The 21,095-nt window shown below is 38.3% G+C and overlaps 1 protein-coding gene across 1 annotated transcript in view; it reads right to left on the bottom strand.

The window, feature by feature from the left end:
• Positions 1–21,095, bottom strand: part of adam19a (ADAM metallopeptidase domain 19a) — a 155,880-nt gene that overhangs the window by 133,902 nt on the left and 883 nt on the right. The gene's annotated exons all lie outside the window — the stretch shown is intronic.

Consider the following 21,095-nt stretch of genomic DNA (forward strand, 5'->3'; position numbering starts at 1 on the left):
AAGGAAAATATATGAACATTTTGTTCAGCAACAGATTGCCTGTTAGAAAATTTTAAGCATAGCGCTTCCCTTTGGCAGTAATGCAAAGGGTTTTTAAATTTTTTTTTAAGGAATCTGGAATACATTTGATGACATCTACAGAATTTAGACTAGTGATACTTGAACAGGATTAATCTACTCTGAAACATCACCTGAAAGTTTGAAAAACAAAACATAGTGTTTCTTTATTTTCCTTAGGAATATTGTTAGAATCTCATGTCATTCTCAGGAAAATAATATTGTTTGTTGTCTTGTCTTAAAGCATGCTGGCTGGTTCAGTTTGCTAACATTTTAATACATTTCCAACTTGTAAATTAATAGGGAAAACTTGTAAATTAATAAATAATAAAAGTGTATTAAAAACTTGGAGTTGTTTTGATACACGATGAAACATATGAGGTGTAACCTGTCAGGATTCTAAACAGTTTTTTGACAGCTTCAGCCTAAGCCTTAAAAAAAGGAAACACAAAATTTTAAACCAGCACAATTTGTTAATGGTAAAATGTAAAGCATATATGTTTTTTTAGTTGAAATAATTGCTAATTCCTTTACTATTTGCAGTACAGAGAACTTAGGATAATTAGGGTAGGGCTCATCATTTTGACTTCTAACCATCTTGGATCTTTATAGTTCTAGTTGTTTTGCATCAAATATTTCAGATGTGAAATGACTATGAATCACTGTGTTACCTGCCCAGAGACATAGCTGTGAAGGGGCAATCAGAAAGTTACAAAGAATAAAATAGATTACATCATCTTGTTGTAGATAAACCCTGCAATAGGAAACCCTGCAATAGCACAGCTTACACATGACCTTATCAGTTTTCTTTAGCTATTCCTGTTCATATGGTTCATAGGGAATATTCCTTCTAACAATGCTTTTGCTCTTACCTCTGTATTTTGAAATGATGTGTTATAAAGACTGATATGAACATGCTATAATGCCATGTTATGAAATATTTTAATGTTTAGCACCAGCTTACTAGCTTGATTATCAAACTTTAGCATTCAGATGGTATAATTAAGAAAATAAAGAGGCAAACTCAGTGCCATCTTGGAAAGATGAAAAATGATTCATTTACACCAATTATGTCATCTTGGGATTGATTTTTATCATAATATCAATTATTTTGACAATCTCCATTTGGTTCCAGAATCTCAGTACAAAAAGGTCACAATTTATAGATGAATGAAAACATGTTTTTAATCAATTTCAATAGAAAGTACACATCTTTTCAAACACCTTGAAAAAGTTTAAAGGGTAAAAATATTTTTTGAAATGCACTGCAGCATCTATGTTTAATGTTCTGTACTATATATCCCATTGCTATCTAGTTGTCATAAATTTCTCTTGAGGAAGCTCCTCCCCTCCAGTTTTCTTATAAAATCACAGCTGTTGGTCCATTCAGCTAAATCTTCATAAAAGCTAATTAAAAGCTGAAAATAAATGACTCACTTATTGGGAAACCATTTTTCTGGAAGCGCTCTTTTACATCCATCCCACAGGATTGATCTGAATCGATGAAACAGTGAACAGGGATCTCTACAGGACGACTACATTAGCATAGATGAATCACGAGCTTTCTTTAAATTGAGAAAATACTTCTCTACGTGTTGAATTTAAAAGAGTGATTTATAAGCATCAAGGTAGGGCTCAGTATGCTTTCAATCACAGATAATCTCAGGACATCATCATTAAACTGTAGTATTAAAAAACAGAACATATGTAAAAAAAAAAAAAAGGCCTGTTCAGAGTTTTTATTTCAGCTTCAGAGAACATTCAAAGGTTCATTTCTTTTCATGTCTGCCAAATCAGTTTAGTAAGCCACAACAAAGAAGATGTAAGGACAAACTAAACTTATTTTAGTGAAGACAATGAAGAAAATCAGTTTTTTAAATATGTATATTAAAAAATCTGCTACTAAAAAGATAATATTAAAGCGATGCTAAGTTAACTTGACAGTGGTAGATACATTTCAGTCCTGACTTTGGTTACCATGAACTCATTTAAGTGACTTATTAATTGTGGTTTAATAAATGATAATGAATGTATTGCAACTTTCAATTGTAAAGCTGGGTCCACGGTGTTTGTCTAAAGAACTTTCCATTAGTTCCCATAAAATATTAACAAGGTTTGATGTAACTGCAGAGAAGCCTTTTAGCATCAATTTCACTTAATTACAATGCATTATAGTGTTTGCTTAAGATGAGACCCCTCACCAGAGGTCAGGTTTAAGGCAGGACAGAGGTGACATGAAAGACATCACATACAGCATGATATTTTTTTAACTGTGAGATTACAATCAAAATGTTATTAGAATTTCCCCACATAAATCATCCATCCATCCATTTTCTTACACACTTGTTCCTGGTGAGGTGAGAGGGGTGCTGATGCTTATCTCCAGCAAGACATTTCAGGTGAGAGGCGGCCACATGAATCAGTATAAGAATTTCAGGATCATAATCAGAATTTATCGGCCAAGGTTATATGCAAAAACAACACTTTGTCCTAGATTTTAAGCACTCACACTTAATTTTATATATATATATTGTCAAGAAAACCCGAGATCATCCCACTTCCCCATGCTGGAGATTTTAGTTTAACAGTAACAATAAATAAAGTTATCTTTATAATTAATCACACAAGTGACATCTAGGCCCAACAATAGACTTAAACTTCAATAAAATAAATCTGGTTGTGTGTGTGTTGTTCTTGTCTCCTTTAAACTTTGCTTTAATTCTACTTCTTTTTTCTATCTAATCATAAGAAATCATAGTCAGACAGAGAGATGAGACAGGAAGAACAGGTTTCCTGGAAAAAGAGGAAGTAAGTTCCCAGCCTGCAGATTTATGAATATAGTTGAGATTATTCCTTATTTCAATGCAAGAAAGTTTTAAAGAATGAAATCTAAACATTTTGAGTAATTGGATAAGATTCAAAGTAAAATACTTATATTGGTTCACTTGTAAAAATACTTGCATTTACACTTACATTGTGGGCACACTTAAAAGTAAAACAAGTAATTGTAACCTTGGTATCAAATAATTAGAATCATGGATTATTCTTGGTTTCTTTTCAGAAAACATCTGTAATAACTAACATTAAGATTATAATAATAGTAACTAATAGGTTATGGTTATCATAAAATTATAAATGAATGCTAAATCAGAAAAGCTAAAGAAGTTATAAATGTGATTTTGACATTGAGCTTGAAATGGTGTAAAAAGGTGTAACTGCAATTAAAGATCACTGATATGTTGGAGGTAGAGGGTAGGCGAAAGGTTAGGGGAAAAAGGGGAACTAACAGGGGAGCAGAGATGATCAATGCCTTATTTGGAAGCAGAGCTGAAGACTGTCCAGCGCTATGATGTTTGATTCTAGAGAGGAAGAGCTGGAAAATGTTTTATAGGCTGCTGGTAGCCTATATGTAATACAACATCCTTGGGACTCGTCCGAGTCACTAAAACCAACCTGGTTCAATACCAAGAGCAAGTTGTAATAAAGAGAAAGAGCGACCGTTAACAAGTGTGTTCTGTGAAACTAGTTGGCTGCAGGCTGCTCAGTCTGGCTAATTCACAGGGGGAAGAAGGGTGGGACACCTGGATGGAGGCCGTCAGAAACCAGGCATCTTTTCTCGATGCCAGCTTAAACAGAGTTTACTTTAGTTCTGGACAGGGTAAATCCCAGCAGATTTAGGAAACTCAATTCACCCGTTAGACAGAGAGCTGGTAGCACATCTCCCCTCTCAGAAGAGGAAGTAGAGAGTGGGAGAGTAGAGAGAGAAGGGGGAAGGGGTGTTGCAACAACGACTTTATATATATATATATATATATATATATATATATATACCTGTCCAGGGTGTACCCCGCCTCTCGCCTGGAACGTTAGCTGGAGATAGGCATCAGCATCCCTCCCGACCCCACTAGGGACAAGGGGTATATATATATGTATGTGTGTGGCCGTGTGTGTGTGCGTGTGTATTTTACAGTAGAGTATCTACCACTCAGACTCTAAGCTCTAAGGTGTTCATTGTGTTCATCAGACACACCCAAATAGTGATCTATAGCCCATCCTGAAGGTAAAAGTCTAAACAGTTGGTGTCCAGCATTTGTGGGGTTTGCAGAGATGTTAGCTGCTGAAAGCATAGTTCTTAAAGAAAAACCATAACACACCATTGCGTAAGGCAACGAGCATTTCTAATCTTATTCTACCACTTTGAACCATTTAAACTTTTGTCAAGAATAATTAACATTTTAGAAATATGTCGTTCTTCTTGAGACATAAAGAACACAGTACCTCAATCTTTTTTCTTCCTTTTTTAAAAAAAAAAAATAGAACAAATAACATCAATAGAAATCAAATAACCAAACAGAACAAACAAGCAAAACAAACATAAACTAACAAACACACATGTAGGTATATATTAAAAAGGGTATATTCAAAACAAAACACAGAATATAGTCAATTGGTACCACAGGAAAAATTAAACTGATTAACAGTTCAACTTCAACAACAATGTAACTAATATTAAAAATGGCAGAACTTTTCATATTTATTAATTCTTCAGTCTCACCAAAACCCTCACAATGTCCCCTGTATGAAATGCTGTCAGTACAGTAGCAGTGCAGGCTGAACACACAATGTACCCAGAATTCAGACTGCGTTTTTATTAGCATAGAGGACGCTGTAAATTGTGGTAACTTTATTTAATTCAGGGCACTTTAAAAGGTTTTTATTGAAAAATTTTTCTCCATTTATGTTCGAAGTAGATGCATAAAGTGTTATTATTGTGACTGCTCTCAAAGCAGCACTCTGCCATGTGTAGTCCTGGCAGTCAAATAAACCCGACAAGCTTTAAAGCAGTAAAGAAGACGAGCTAGATGGTAATTGTTTCTTCTCTGTCCTCAAACTGAAAACTACAAGTTGTCATTGGCTTCTATGAATCCTACAGTCATAGTTAATAGATTAGAACGTGCTCCGATGAGGCACATTCTAATGTATTGTCAGATTAATAGCAAGTTTTGAAAATATGAAATGAAATGAAAATAACCTTTAATCAGGTATTACACATACTTTTCATTAGGCCCACATTTCTGTATTAAAAAAAAATTAATTTAATTGGTCTGATTTAATTTTCTAATCCTACTAATTTTTATCAGCTATAAGCAGGAAATCCCCATAATTATCAGAAATAAAGACTTAGAAACATTCTACATTATATGTGACTAGTTTCACTTAGCAAATTAAGTTACTGAAATAAATTGTTTTTATCCAAATTAATTATTAATTTAAGAAGGTGAGTAGTGTGTGATGTAGCATAGGTAATGTAGGTTTGAGTTCTTTGTTTTTACATAATTCTCCATAAATAAATTAGCAACATACAAAATGCGTGTTTATGCATTTATGGATGGGACAATCCATTACAAATAATCAATATTGAAACAAAAAAATAAATAGAGTTGATCAGTGAATTAAAATCATATCTGATCCATTCTGATGTCAGATCACTTAAGCTCTCAGCTCTCTTTACCATTTACCCGTCAGGCAGCATCTAATGGGGTTAAGAGCCTCCCAAGTGTGAGGATTTCGTTTTCTCTGTATTAATTAGTTCCTGTGTTGTCATGTCTTCCCCTTGATTGCTCCCAGCTGTCTCTTGTTTCACCTGATTACCTTCCCTGTGTATTTACACCCACCTGTGTCTCTTGTTACCTGTCGGGTCCTTGTCTTAGATGTCATTGTCGCATGTCATGTTCTATGTCTTGTTTCCAGTGCTACCAGTGTCTGAGTTCCTTGTCTCATTGCTCACCTGTGCTGCCTGGACTTCTGTACACCTTGTTTATTATCATTAAAACCATAATTTTTGCACCTCAACCATGGGTCCAGCCGCGTCAATCCTCACCTATAACTCCAAATCATGACAATAGGACCCGACCAGATACGTGAGGTTCACGGCAAGTAAAAGGAAAAAGAAACTTCAACAGAATGAACCCAGAGGAACTCACACCTCTTCATTTTATTGTAAGAGAGTTCATAGATACAGTGGCTCAACCCTGTTCTGCCCAGAGATGACTTGAGGTAGCCACACAATGTATCATAGCTCTGCGGGACTGATCTTCTTGTCCCGACCAGTCCTGCAGAGCCTGGTCGCCTCCTCCATCAACTCCAACTTGATGGAGGAGGCGACCAGGCTCTGTGCTATCAAATACAATAGGGCTTGCCTCCTCCATCAACTCCAACAAGTCGGAGTTGATGGAGGAGGCGAGCTGCATTGTCAGGCAGCTTTTGCTTTGATAATCGGCAAACCACCACCACCGAAGCTGGACATAGGAATGTCCGCTCTCCATCCTCCTCCACAGCTCCCCTCCATCTCGAGGATCAGTCGCAGCTCCAGCCCCAGTAAGTGGGCCATCTACTCCGTCTGAGCTCCCCCAGAGCTCCTCCTGAGTCTACCAGCGAGTTTCCCAGTGTTCCGTCCAAGTTCCCCAGTGGTCAGCCTGCAGCTAGCCCCTCCAAGCTTCCCAGTGCTCAGACTGCAGCTAAGTTCCCCGAGCCGCCAGAGCCTGGCCTCCCAGAGCCTGAGCACATACCTGTGCAGACAGCTGGAGCACTGGGTCTTTGTCACTGCCGTCTTCCAGACTCTTTGCAGCAGGCCCCGCCCTGACCGTTTTGGTTTGGGACTGAGTTTGTTTTGTTTGTTTTTGTGGTGTTTTTCTTTGGACTCTTGCCCTCCATTCGGCGCCCCTCCATCCACCCTGGTTGGTTTGCTTTTGGTTTTGGACTTTTTCTTTTGGGCGTCTGGTAGCCGCCCTTAAGAGGGCATACTGTGAGGATTTCGTTTTCTCTCTATTAATTAATTACTGTGTTGTCATGTCTTCCCCTTGATTGCCCCCAGCTGTCCCTTGTTTCCCCTGATTACCTTTCCTGTGTATTTACACCCACTTGTGTCTCTTGTTCCCTGTCAAGTCTAGATGTCATTGTCGCATGTCGTGTTCCAGTCATGTTACCAGTGCTACCAGTGTCTGATTGCTCACCTGTGCTGCCTGAACTTCTGTACACCTCGTTTATTATCATTAAAACCATAATTTTTGCACCTCAACCATGGGTCTAGCCCAGGGGTGGGCAACTCCAGGCCTCGAGGGCCAGTCTCCTGCAACTTTTAGATGCATCTCTACTTCAACACACCTGAGTCAAATAATGAGGTCATTAGCAGAACTCTGGGGAACTTGACTGCACTTAGGAGGTGATTCAACTATTGGATTCAAGTGTGTTGGACCAGGGAGACATCTATGAGTTGCAGGACACCGGCCCTCGAGGACCAGGATTGCCCACCCCTGGTCTAGCCGCATGGTTGACCCATGCAACTCCAATTCATGACACCAAGTACATCCATCAAAGTGCTTTAACAATAGTGGGCAGCATGGATGCCATCACAGGCTTCCTCCATGTTCTGGTCATATGTACAACTAAAAACAACCAATGACACTACCCCCATCCAATACAATAAACCATTAAGTCTTCTGTTGTTTTAGCATGCTTTGTGCAATATGGGCCTTCACAACGGCTTTGGCCTGATATGAATACATAAAACATTTGGTTACTACAAAAGGATACGAAGGGTGGATTGCTCTAAATTGACTTTTTAAATTCTGACACTGATAGCTTTATTTCTCCAGATTGGGGAAGATCACCTGTTTTCAGCCACACAGGCAAAGGTCACCATTAATCGTTGATAGCACTGAAAGAAATACAGGAAATGTCAGCAGCAGTTGGCCTACGATGGCTGCAGGCACAAAACGGAAACATTTCTGTGACATTTGGAGATTTCTGAAAAGGAAAAGGGAAAAACAATAAATTGAGTGGAACAGGGGAAAGGAGGGGTGAATACATATGTCTAAGGTGGCTCATGATGCTAACCTTTCTAACATGCTAACCTTTAGGAACTGGCTATTTTGTTTGTGATTTGATGCTTTTTTAAATTTATTTATCATAGCATTTTATACAGAGAGCAAAAAGTTAACTCCTTAAGACAAAAAGTCTCATAAAAATACAGCAATACAAATTGCTAATCATTACATTATATTATAAAGCAACAGCAGAATTCCGATGCAATGTCAGAAAAAAAAAACTTTATCCATCGGTGGGAAGGAAAGATGGAACACTATATGATCAACCATTATAAGACCATAAATTCAGTCAGTCAACTCTAACAGGAAATCCTGACAGATTATCTTTGAAATATATAAATAAATGCCCGATAATGCTATGAGCTTGTAAAGGACTCATTTGAGCAACATTATTATCACATGAACATTGACAATGAGCTCAACTCTATGTGCATTTCAAATGAGGTTTATTAACTGAAGCTTGTTACTCTACAATGATTTACTTTGTAATTTAGAGACAAAATCTGGTGAGAAGCGACAGTTAAGGCTTCAAAAACCAAAAAGGAAACTCATTCAAATTAGATTATAGCACAACACAAAATATTTGTTATACATTTTAAAAGGAGTTGTCAAAATACATCTGGAGTTGGATATAATGTCCAGCCCTTGGACAGTAATGTCGTTACTTAATCCAATGGGGGTGTTGTTTTAGACTCATCCACAGAAAACTCAAAAGGTTCTCAAAAACTGACTGGAGGGGTTTTTTTCAGTTCACTGAAATTACTGGTATGAACCACTTTGATAAGAAACACTTTCATCTATGTGTTATGTGTACAGCATTAAAACATGTATGGGTTGCAAAGTAAATAGATGATTTTGTGCATCTGTGAGTGCACTTCAGCTCCAACAATGATCGACTCTCCACCCACAAAGCTTCCATCTTAACGTAAAGCCAGAGTAACAGTGCCCACTCACTCCACTCGAGCTTACATGAAATGATTTTAATGGTTTTCAGTGAGCTCTCAGAAATGTTAAAAAAAAAACAGAAGAAGTGAAACTCTGTATACAAAAGGTGTTACATTTACTTTACACCTACGCTGAAATGTCTCACGTTTGAATTTCTGTGTATGTTTTAAACCTTCTGATTTCATTTCTTTTTACTGGTTTAGACGAGTGCCCATGGGAAGAGCCTACAATGTGGCCAAGAAAACATCTCCTTTCAATATTCACTTATAGCCAAAACCAACAAACGACACAGATCTGGAGAATGCCAGTGCGGCCTTCTTTCTGAAGAAAACATTCAGACTGGCTAATAGCTTCAGCATACACATTAGAGGCTGGATGGGATGAGGTTCTCCATCAGGCTGCTCCCCTTAAATGATCTACTGCGACTCACTGTGGCTCTGGGGTGTAATAAACACCAGGCAGACGTGATATCCAACATCTGAGTTAACAAATCACTTCTGCTCTGTGCCGCAATTTACCTGGTTAGAACAGTTGCACTGAGGCAATTAGAAGAGCACGGACTCACACTGTACACCAAAACTGAAGATAAACAACAATGGGATTTGGGAACCACGTGAGTAAGAGCCAAATGTCAACACCTGTCTTATTCATAAAAATCAGCCACAGTGCATGATTTTTATGCACTGTGCTGTCCTCTGAGGACCCATAGGGTTGTTCATAGGAACGGGGTCCTATGACACCCTCCCCCCAGCCCAGATGTTTGATGCATATACTTTCAATTTTTCTGAAAAAATATTTACATTGTATTTTATTAGTCGTGTTATTTGCTTTCATTTTAATTTTGCAATCCATAGAACCACAATCATCCTTTGTCTTTAGTGAAAAGCATCCATTGATTGCATTCATTCATTAAACTTGACTAAATACATGAAGCCTTTTCAGAAATGGGTGACCCCTATTCCATTATTGTTTCTTCTAATAGATGAAAAAATGACTACAGTAAGAAAAAAAATAAAAAAATCCAACAGGTCTGATGTCAGAGGAACAGATGGTTATGGATTTTGCAAAGAGGATGGAAATGAAGGTGATCAACATATATTTTAAGAAGACGCAGGAACATAGAGTCAAACAGGTGAACAATATCCTTTGCAGGAAATGCCACATGAAAGAGGTTAAGGATCACAAAGTAGTACAGAGAGAGTCATGCAAATTAGCATAGAGGGGTAGTGTGAAGGATGAAAGTGAAAGAGGAATAGAGCACAGGCAGGCCTGAGGATTAGAAAGTTGGAACTGGAGAAGAAAGGTTGCAAAAAATTCAGGTCGGAGCTGAGGAAGGGTAGTGGATCGCTACAACAGGACTGAGAAAGGATGGCTAAAGAGGTGAGACAAACTGGGAGGAAAGTGAGTGAAGGAAGTTCATATCAGAGGAAAGAAGACAAGGAAAGCTGGAGTGGAATGATGGGGTGCTGGAAAGTATTCAAAGAACGAAGGTAGCAAAGAAAGCAGCAGCAAAGCCTTCTGCTCTTCAGAAGAAGAAGGCTTCTAAAGAGCAATGTGAGAGGTCAGACAATAAGTAAGGTGAAAATGATCTATCCCTCACTATAAGCTAGAGAGGTACTGGCTGCAGGTCAGGCTGATAAAAGCTAAAGCGTTAGAAAAAGGAAGAAGAATTTGGGCAGCTGAAGAATGAGAAAAATGAGAGAGAGAGGAGGCCGGAGGGGATGGAAAATGAAAGAAGAGGAAGGAAGGAAAATTAGTAAGGATGGAGCTAGATGCTGCTCTAAAGAGCATTAAATGTGGAAAGATATTTGGCCAAATTACACAATTGTATAGTTATGGGGTGCCTCGTAGAGAGCACAGTGGTGTTTTGGACCAGCTAGTTCGACAGAGTTCTGGAGAGTAAGACAAAGTTGAGTGATTGGGGGAGGAGCATGCTGGTATGATTTTCAAGACCAGAGGGATGTACAGAGTTCTAGTAATTACAGAGGGATAAAGTTGATGAGCCACATAATGAAGTGCAAGGAGTTGTTAAAGTGAGGCTAAGATCAGTGAGCAGCAGTTTGGTTTCATGCCCAGAAATTATACAACAGATTAAACTTTTGCTCTCAGAGTTCTAGCAGAGTGGTACAGAAAACACCAAGCTTCACTTTGTCTTTGTGAACCTAGAAAAAGCACAGGATAGAGAAACTGTGGTACTACATGAGTCCAGAATGCCATTGATGAGGTGAGCAGTAGGAGTCATTGGGGGTTTCAGGTAAGGATGAGGTTCTATCAGTAATAAATTCAGAGCCCCTTCTTATTTGCAATGGTAATTGATAAGCTGTCAGACAAGGTCAGACAGGATGCTCCATGGGCCAGATGTTTGCAGAGGACATTGTAGTCTGTGGTGATAATAGGGAGCAGGTGGAGAACATAGAAAAGTGCAAAGGTGAAGTTGAAAGAAGTAGAAGAAGTGAAAGTGTAACACTAGTTAAGGCTCAGCACCTGACTACGGCCAAATATGGTAATAGAGTAGGAAGTCAGAAGTATGTTCAGCTGAAGAGCCTGTGTGTGTGAATAAAACACCATCAGACAGAAAGTAAGTTTAAGTTATTGTATTCAAATTTATATGAACCGGTTTTCCATTGCATATGTTTAAGAATGCATTTGATAATAATAATAATAATAACAATAATGATAATAATAATTTCCTATGATTATAAGCAATAAACACAACAACAGGAAAAACAAAAACAACCGAAAATAAAATAGACCCCGATGACACCCAAGAGTTTTTTCTTATTCTAGTCCATTCTTTTGTATGCAGGATGATTAATGGTCATCAATCAATAAACCGAATGTTTTTAAAACAGAGGGTGGAAAAAACCTGACCTAAACAAGGTCATAAGTAACAGGAATTAACGTTCACGTATAAAAGGGGTTTAACTGTTATCCAAAATAGCTAAACTTTCATCAAAAAATGATACATTTAGTCTTGGTTCTCAGCACTTACAGCCTCCTGTGTTTTCAGATATTCTAAGCTCCAAAATACTTTTACTTGATGACATGCCAATGGGGTAATTCAACCACTAAAGCAGCTCTATTGATAGAAAGTAAACAGTTCTGAGAATTATGATTGGGAAGCACTACTACAGGCCATGTTTTGCAAGCCCAACCTCTCTAGATTACATGGGGTGCAAAATAATTAAATTGTCCCTTTAGTTATGACAGAAAGAAAAAGATCATTTGGGTTCATTGATAGAACCCAAATGTTTGTTCAGTGCTAGAATTCATGAAATCAGGTCACAAATTTCATGTGACACAAAGTCAACATTTAAGAGCTTAAAGCACATCTAGTTTGGAGCCTTACCACTGAAGAGGCTCCAGTGGTAAACCAGGGCTGGTGTCTGAAATGGTTCTTCACTGGTTCACTATGAAACCATGAAACCACATTATAACTTCACTTAATGCTCTCTCCAGTATGTGTTTGAACAACCCTCTGTTGTAATTAGGCCTGTCACAATAATACATTTTCCTGGACGATAAATTGCTCCAGAAATTATAGAAAGAAACAATATTATTGTAATTTTGAGACCATTTTCAACTAATATAATAATATGTTTTCAAAATAAGGAACAAATCATGTCTCCTTTTTTAAATGTATACTTTGATAAAACATCAATTTTATCAAAGTAATTACAAAATTTGATAATTTTGTAACTACTTTGATAAAAGTAGTTACAAAGTAACTTTTATCAAAGTAGAGAGTTAAAGCGTCAAAGGACTGATTGACTATGCAAATTATGGCCTTTCATTAGCAGAGTGAAGAGTTCGGGGTGGTGAGAGTTTCCAGTTTAGTCATTAAAGCACCATCACCTGTCCTTCTCCACACTTCATATATTGTGTTTTTTCGCTCATACTGTTCCTTGCTCTGTGATCCTTAGGGGACCTCTGCCAGCCAACAGATAAAGCTGGAGGATTTGCGCTCACTCCCAGCAGTCACCCAAGCAGCTATCAGGGAGGGTTGCAGAGAAGAAAAATACAATAAAAGGCATCTATATCTGTCAAGTGACCCCATGGCTGAAATATAAAGTGTGGAATATAGTAGAAAAAGTGTGGGTAAGGGGAGGAAGAATAATACTGTACATGGCAAATTTGTTACCTTGTAGAGAAATGAGCAGCATGGAGTGGGCTCAGGAGGAAGAGATGAAGTAGATTCTAACCACTTAGGAAGCCAATCAGATATTTTATCCAATTTAAAACTGCCCTTGCTTGCACTGTTAACCTTTCTGAAAACAGATGGCTTCTGATATCTTTGCACTGACAGAGTTACTCCTGCTCCATATCATGCAGACCCAGCTGTACTTGGCACCCTTTCCGTGCAGAAGTCAGTCTGAGTGGAAGGTATGTTTTAGCACAATTAGGGGGACATGGAGTTGAAAAGACAAAAATAGGAACAAAAACAGATTTTGGCTTCAAACAATCACAAAAACAATGGCATCTTAATACAAATTATTTTCTAGCATTAGTTTTTTAAAGAACATTAGCAAGTATGCTTTGATTTTGCAATGTTTCCTGAATGATGCTCTTCTTTTCCAAGGCTGAGCCCACATACTTCATGCAGTCACATTTTGATTGGTCTGTTAGGGTCACAACTTTGAAGAATGTTTATTTCCTCCAGCATGGGTTGCTGTTGGTATTAGAACCTGCTGCAGGTCCATTCTGGGCACTCAGAAGACACAGAACAAACACACTGTTGTGTTTGAAGGTTTATAGATTCATCACAGACAAAAGTACAACTTTTTCTTTTATGTTTTTAATGAAATTTTACAAATCTGCAAGTCAGAGCTTCTATTCTGAATAATGCCTGGTGCATCTAAGCACAGGTCATGATCAGATTAACTTTGTGCCCCTATGACTGATACATTTGGATTATCTCATCAGAATACATTTTAATCTAATCAAAGAATTTGCACGTCAACATAGCTACTGTAAGGTGATGATCGAACTTTATTTTCTTATGACATTCAGAAACAAAAAGCAGACATGCAATAGTGTGATTTTTGTGAAATTTTCAAGGTTAAACTACTGCAATAAATAAATAAATAAACTACCTTTATGACTTTTTACACATTTTACCAGGTATGCCAACAAATTGTGTCCTTTATATTGATGAACATGTATTAGTTCTACTGGCAGATTATTTCACTTATAACGAAAAAATTTTCCATGCTATAAGTGAAATAATCTGTCAAATAGAGCAAGTACAGTTTTGTCAATATTAAGGAATTACTGACTTAAAACAAGCCTCTATATTTTGTTGAAAAGTTACTTATATGTTAGTTTTGTCTTATTTTAAGCGTACTAAGATATTTGCACTAGAAACTAAGCTAAAACTACTTGGTAAGATTTTGTGTTTTTGCAGTGTAATGGAATACTTACTTAAGCTTCCATTGCTCAATTCCAGTTCATGTCAAGATATAAAAAGCAAACCACACAGTGCATCACTCACACTCTCAACATGTGTAAGTAGAGTACTGCTTGGAGATGTTCTATTGTGCTATTGAGTTATGGCTATTCCCTAAAGCACCTTTCTTTCTTACAAGCAAGATGATTGCTTAACTATTCCAAGGAGAACTGCACTCACATTCACTTCAGAGGATATCTTATTTAAAAAAGCACTCCATCTCTAACTTACTCTTCATAAAAAAATCATGATAAAGAATTTACAAAAATACTATATACCAATTACAAATTAGAAATTACAAATATACCAAGAGTTAGAGGCAGTTTTAACAAAATGAGGTATCATACTTTTAAAAGAGTAGAGAAGGAGGACTTTATAACTGGAAAGATAGAAAAGAAAAATGATAGCACAATGTTTTAAAAGATTGCTAGAAGTAATGAGTGTCTTGTTCAAGTTTAAAAATCCTGGCAGCCCAGAGTTTCAAAATCCTTCAACTGTTTAAAAATTTTTTTTTTTTAAATGAAGAAGACCATAAATCAGCAGTACATTTCCTAACAGGAAGATGTGATGCCCATAGTGTCTTATTCAAAACTAATGCCCCTTCTCCATAGTCTCACTTTTATAAAAAATTTTTTTTAAATAAAAACATTTCTTCAAATATTTGTTGAAACTGTCACTATGTTCTGTTGTGGGTATGACACAGATTATATGTGGAAGAATCAAGCTCCTCTGTCTTCTCTGAGTGCTAACTAAAAACAACCAATCACAGCCAGGAGTGATTAGTGCTGGCAATCATTCCCATGCTCAAACAGCTCCCCCCTACGCTCTCATTGGTCTCTGCTGCGATACAGCCTCTCCCCATGAGGAGAGCCTGTTGTGAATGCTATGGCTAGTTAGTATGGCCACCAATAACGTTGGGAAAACAGTTTTCCGTTTTTACCATCTGATGGCATAGTTGCTTCTCTGCCATCAGCACATTTAGCACGAGGTTGACTGACCTCGTGAACGTAAAATCAGGAGGAGATCAGAGATCTCTTTCTTTTCCCAGATTATCTGTATCATATTGTAGCATGATACAAATAATCTGCTGACAGTTTTAACAAATATGTAAAAAAAATTTAAAAAAACATAATTTTATGAAAGCCATCCAGAGATTATAGCTGCAGTACGCATTGGCAGTGTGGTCCTCACTAAGTGGGGTGAATCCAGGCAGGAATGTGGGAATGTGGGTGATCCATGAGCGCATGGGAGCTGTGGACGACGCTCTGATGATGTCATCTGGCGTGCACACCCTTGGGCAGTCATTTTCTCCAAAATCTCTTGGTATATTTGTTTGTTTACAGAATACACTGACACTGAAATAACTTCTTAAAAGCGATAAAAAAGGTTTGATTGCTACAATCCCAGTAAAGGTTTTCCATTTGCTATTGATAAAGGTATTTATTACATTATCTTTCCAAAACATGAAAACAGAATTAGTATAATTCTGTCTTACCTTCTTGAGAGCTACCTGCATCATTCCAAATCAGAAACAAACTTCTTCATTTCAGGAAAATTATTTTTAGACCTAAATATTCTGAGGGGCAGAGATCATTTCAACCTTAACTATATATATACATAATCTGAATGACTTTTATCTCCCATTTCCACAAATCCCCTCAGACTTTGCCACTTCACTTCTCTCTTCTATCTCGCCTCTCTATATCCATGGATTTCTAAGTTGGTGCCACAGTAAATGAACAGCTAGGTGAGATAGATTTCTTCATATCTCTTTCCTTTCTAGGACTTTTCCCAGCATTGAAACAGTGATATGCATCAGTCAGAAGCACTCAGAATGGAATAAAAGGTTTGACTGTCCCTATGCTGATGATTGTTTGAGGTTAGGATCTCCTTATCTCAAACCTACCAGCTGCTTTGTAAGAGATCCTGAAAAACGATATTGCTGTTTCTAAAAGTTAGATGAGTTGGATAGAAATACCAGCCTGGCTTCTCCAAACATATGCTGAATATGCTTTAACTGAGTTTGCTGTGAACACCTGCTTATTAGCAACTGGTTCAAATGTAAATGATAAAGGAAAATCTGTTTGTCTCTAGTTCTCAAAAGGTTTCTAACACTTGGGTCAAAGGTCATTAGTTTATGATCTTCAGCTTCTTAAAGAAAACTTAAGAAACTTTAGCATTTCGAATCACTTAAGGCAGTGGTCCCCAAACCCCGGGCCGCGGACCGGTACCGGTCCGTGGACCAATTGGTACCGGGGCGTGCAAGAAGTAATTAAATACTTCCGTTTTATGTGTTGAGTCTGGATGATCTTTTATTTTGAAAATCCTTTAACCGGATTCTGTCGGTTACGTCTTGTGCGCCAACATTGAGCCCACAAGCAGCAGAATGAGTTAGAAACAGCAGTAACAGCATCGGTGTCGGTCGTCTCGAAATTGTAATAACATCTGTAAGACATGTTCTATGTGAAGCAGTTCTATGCTCTTGTTCAGATGTATCAGTTAAGTTTTTCCTCCTTTTTCATTTTTTGAAAAAAAAAAACACTTTACTGTAGTATACTATCATAAAAAATAAAAATATATATTTTTATTTTTATTATGACCATGCTTTCAAAAAACTCAACTTCTACTTGTCCAGCCAACGCATCTTCTCAGATGTGCTGCAGCTGACAGCAGTGAAGGTAAGGAAAGGATATTTCAGCCATCAAAGAACAATAACTGTTATATGTCTCTGAACTTTGGACTTTACAGCTGCACAAGCAACATTTCTGAAGATGTTGTGTCCTCACTCAGAACAGAGAAAAACTACAAGAGCAGTCCTCTCCTCCAGCTGCTACTGGCTGCCTAGCAACTAATAGTAAGAAAATAAACAGCTGGCACTATTCAGAATAGTCTGGTTTAACTGGTTATTGGTGCTGTGGTGGAGCAGGGGTTAAGCACAGCCCAAGCGGACAGTCCTTGAAGCGGACCTGCAGGTTTGATTCCTGGTCTGGTGAACTTTGCCGCATGTCTTCCCTCTCTTTCATTACCCTACTTTTGTGTCATAGCGCTTTCAAATACAGGCCACTAGAACAAAAAAAAAAGGCTTAACTGGTTACCAGCTCTGCCTTGACAGACTGGCGACCTGACCAGGGTGTACCCTGCCTGCCTCTCGCCCGGAACGTTAGCTGGAGATAGGAACCAGCACGCCTATCGACCCTACTAGGGACAAGGGTGTTAGAAAATGGATGGATTGGATGGATTGGATGGATGGATGGATGGATGGATGGATGGATGGATGGATGGATGGATGGATGGATGGATGGATGGATGGATGGATGGATGGATGGATGGATGGATGGATGGATGTCAGCTCCTTAAATGTGTTAGACAAACACCATAAAATCTGATAACACTCGGCAAGACAACCACAACAATAAGATGAAGATTTAATGCACTATTTTTAGGTAGCTATAGAACCACATGCAGGCATATAGAGAGCTCTGAACCTAAAGTAATTTGAACCTAAAGTAATCTACCCACAGTATATTTCTGTGATACATGCAGATGCTTCCATGTGAACATTTGGGCTGGTAGTGGTCACCAGTAACTGATATTTACCGATATTATACTCTTTAAACACCCTGAGAAAACGATAACTCTGCCAGACATTGCTTCTCTGCTTCTGCTTCTCTTCTTCTAACCTAATGTCATCTGGCGGGGTGCTTCAGCTAAGCACTTCACCGCTATCACTGTCACATGACCAAACAAACACCATGTGACCAACACCCTCCCTACTCTAGACACACAAACATAAACAATAAAATGATTAAAATAAACATCAGTTATTAATACCAGCCCAGTTTTAGTTAGTACCAATACCGATATGTAAAAATAAAATCTAACAATGTCAGACATGCGAATGCTAATGTTAAAACCCAGCTTTAGTTTATCCCCAACAAATATTTATAAAGGAGATATTTTGGTGAGAATAGGATGAATTTATGAAAAATATTTCAATTACTACCCACTCTTAGTGGGTCTAAGACTGGCAGCATATTTCTGAAATGTCAGCTGGACATGTTGACACAAGTTGGCAAAGTTGTGCAAATTCATTAGAAAGTTAGAAAAGTTTCGCTTTTTTTACTTTAAAAACTGTGGTTTTGTAGAGAGAATAAATAATAAAATTCTGATCGTAATTTCATTCTAAAAAAATCAAATATTGCCAACTCCTGAAGATAATATTCATCAGGTGATGAATGGATAATGTCTCAGTAAAACAATAACTCCTTTTTAATTGAGTCTTTGAGTAAATAAATCGAAATTTTCTTTTCCTTGGTTTTTGCAAAATGGTCTGAGGCTGATTTTGCTGGGAGGGGGTTCACCGTAAGGTATAATTTAACTCTGACTCTTTTCTGTCTTGTGTTGTGCTGTGTAGAAAAGGACACAACCTTTCTGCATGCACTATTTACCACATGAGCTGAGTCTGAGGGTATTTAAGCCCTCACTCTCTCAGTATGGCCAATCAATGTCATAAATCTGAGTTTTTTCTTCTTCCCTTAGAGATTTTCTGTTCCTGCAATGTTGCCTTGCATGTTACACAGAGAGAAAACAAAGGGCCTATTGAGTTACCCTCCAGTAAGTGCTTATGTTGGAGTCTGGTGTTAGTTCAATAAAGCTAAAAAGTGAATTAAAGTGTCCGTCTCTACACAACAGAGATACAAAGGTCACACATTAAAATCAGATGCAAGCAGCCCTCCTTTGAGCTGAGTGTGGCTTGTCCTTTTGCTCTTCCTCCAGGGAGGAGATATAATCAAACCATTGATGTCTCCATGAGGCAGAGATCACATCCTCCACATTCAAGTCTCTGGGGACGAACTCTGCTGTGAGCTGAATCTGTGTGCTTACAGCCTGCTTCCTATTAAAAATAACACCAGGAAATGTATTAAATGTCATAAAACTAATTTGTTCAACATGCAAAGCAAACTGATGAAGTTCACTGACACTACAGGTTTAGTTGTTATTATCCAAGACCTTATTAAGCTCATTACTTTAGTGACAGTGAGTGAACCAGACAATGAGTCTGCAGGGACTGATATCCTGTTATTTTGGAGCACTTTAACCTGAACTGTGGCTGGTTATTTACACATTAAAGAACCACTTGACAAAATATCTGTGCATTCCCAGGCTGATTAATGCATAAAACAATGACAAACGCTATATATTTTCAAAATTCAAGCTTATTCAAGCTCTCTTTTATTACAGAATGAAAGCATAGCGAGAAACTCTCTGGAAGCTCTCCATCTACTGTACACACTGAATATTCACTAAGCATAAACATTACAGCAGGAAACTGAATAATGACCAGAGGAGGCCACGCTGCAGACCAGAAGAGGCTTGAAAAGCCTTTCTGTAGGGTGTACAAGTAACAAACACACAACAGCTCTACCAGCAGCAACATTTTTGCCAGCTACGCAGCAAGTCCCTGTTTACTACTGCCAGCACCCCCAAATAAAAAGCCTTCAACAGTTCTCAAAGGCTGCCAGAAAGATTCCTGTGGGCTAGGAGAACAGACCCCGCGTTGCAAAGCATGTGGAGCCCATCCTCTGGCTGGACTGAGCACAGTTGATGCTAAATGGGCCATACTGGAGGCAGATACTGTAGAGAAAACTGCTGAGCACAAGTTCATACAAAACCCAAAAGGGTGCACTAGGAGTTCGGAGGGATTTTTAAACCTTTCTGATGACATGGCCAAGATTAAAGGAAAGTACAACTGACAAGCAGAAAGCAGCATGGGGGCCAGGGGGTTCATACAGGTCTTCATTAATTTTCAATTCACTTTGATTTAGTATATTAAATTGTCCAATTCCCAACTAAAGTCAGCGCTGGCTTTACACTCCTCCATTGTGAATAAAACACCAGCCACAGCTGTAGCAACCCGCCATGCTGTGGGCTCAGCTCAGGAGGCTTCCTGTTCCTTAGACAGCAGTTGACTGTCATAGCTGGAAGAGCAACAGAACACAGGTCTAGGTCATACTTAATAACAATAATTTATTACTTTCACCCAAGTCCCCACAGTTTGGACTTTATGGGTCCAGAATCTCAGAGTGTTTTCAGAGTTTCAGCTAGACGAACACAAACAGACGGCTGAAGGAAGGTCCCTCTCTGCCTTGTTTAAAGAAAAACAAATTAAGCTGTATGGAAATAAAACATGGAGAATCACTGCACAGTTGCAATGGACTCACCAAATGATCTCTGGAGACAGGCAATAGTCCCTCCATGGAGTGTGGCAGTGTTGCTGAGAGCCTGATTAAGACTCAGTGTTACAAAGAACAGCACAATGCTGCTGATGGGATACTTAGCGGCAACATAGTCTGCTTTGCCTCAGGCTGGTTATGCTTAACTACATCATCTATACTCTTCTTTTTTTCAATAGAGCATATTGTTCTAGTGTGGTGAACCTGTGTTGTTTTTAGGTTCACATGACCAGAGGGTCATGATGCTGTTCGGTTACACAGTTAGCTTTGTCCTCTGAGTAAAGGGAGGAGCTGTAGACTATGGCATAGTACCGTACATTAGTACAGAGACGTTGTAAACTTGCAACAAAGCAGAGCCGAAGACAAAATACATTTTAGAGTTGGCAGAAATATCAGTAAACTCAATCAAAAAATGACCTCAGCTGTATGGGAATCTGTGCTCCTTCCTGGTGTGTCAGCCTCACTCTGAACTCTGCCTTTTATGGACACAGTGGAACGGAGCTGCCTCCTTATTTCAACTAAAAGAAT

The sequence above is a fragment of the Xiphophorus hellerii genome, chromosome 14 (assembly GCF_003331165.1).
Source record: "Xiphophorus hellerii strain 12219 chromosome 14, Xiphophorus_hellerii-4.1, whole genome shotgun sequence".
NCBI classification, from domain to species: Eukaryota; Metazoa; Chordata; class Actinopteri; order Cyprinodontiformes; family Poeciliidae; genus Xiphophorus; species Xiphophorus hellerii.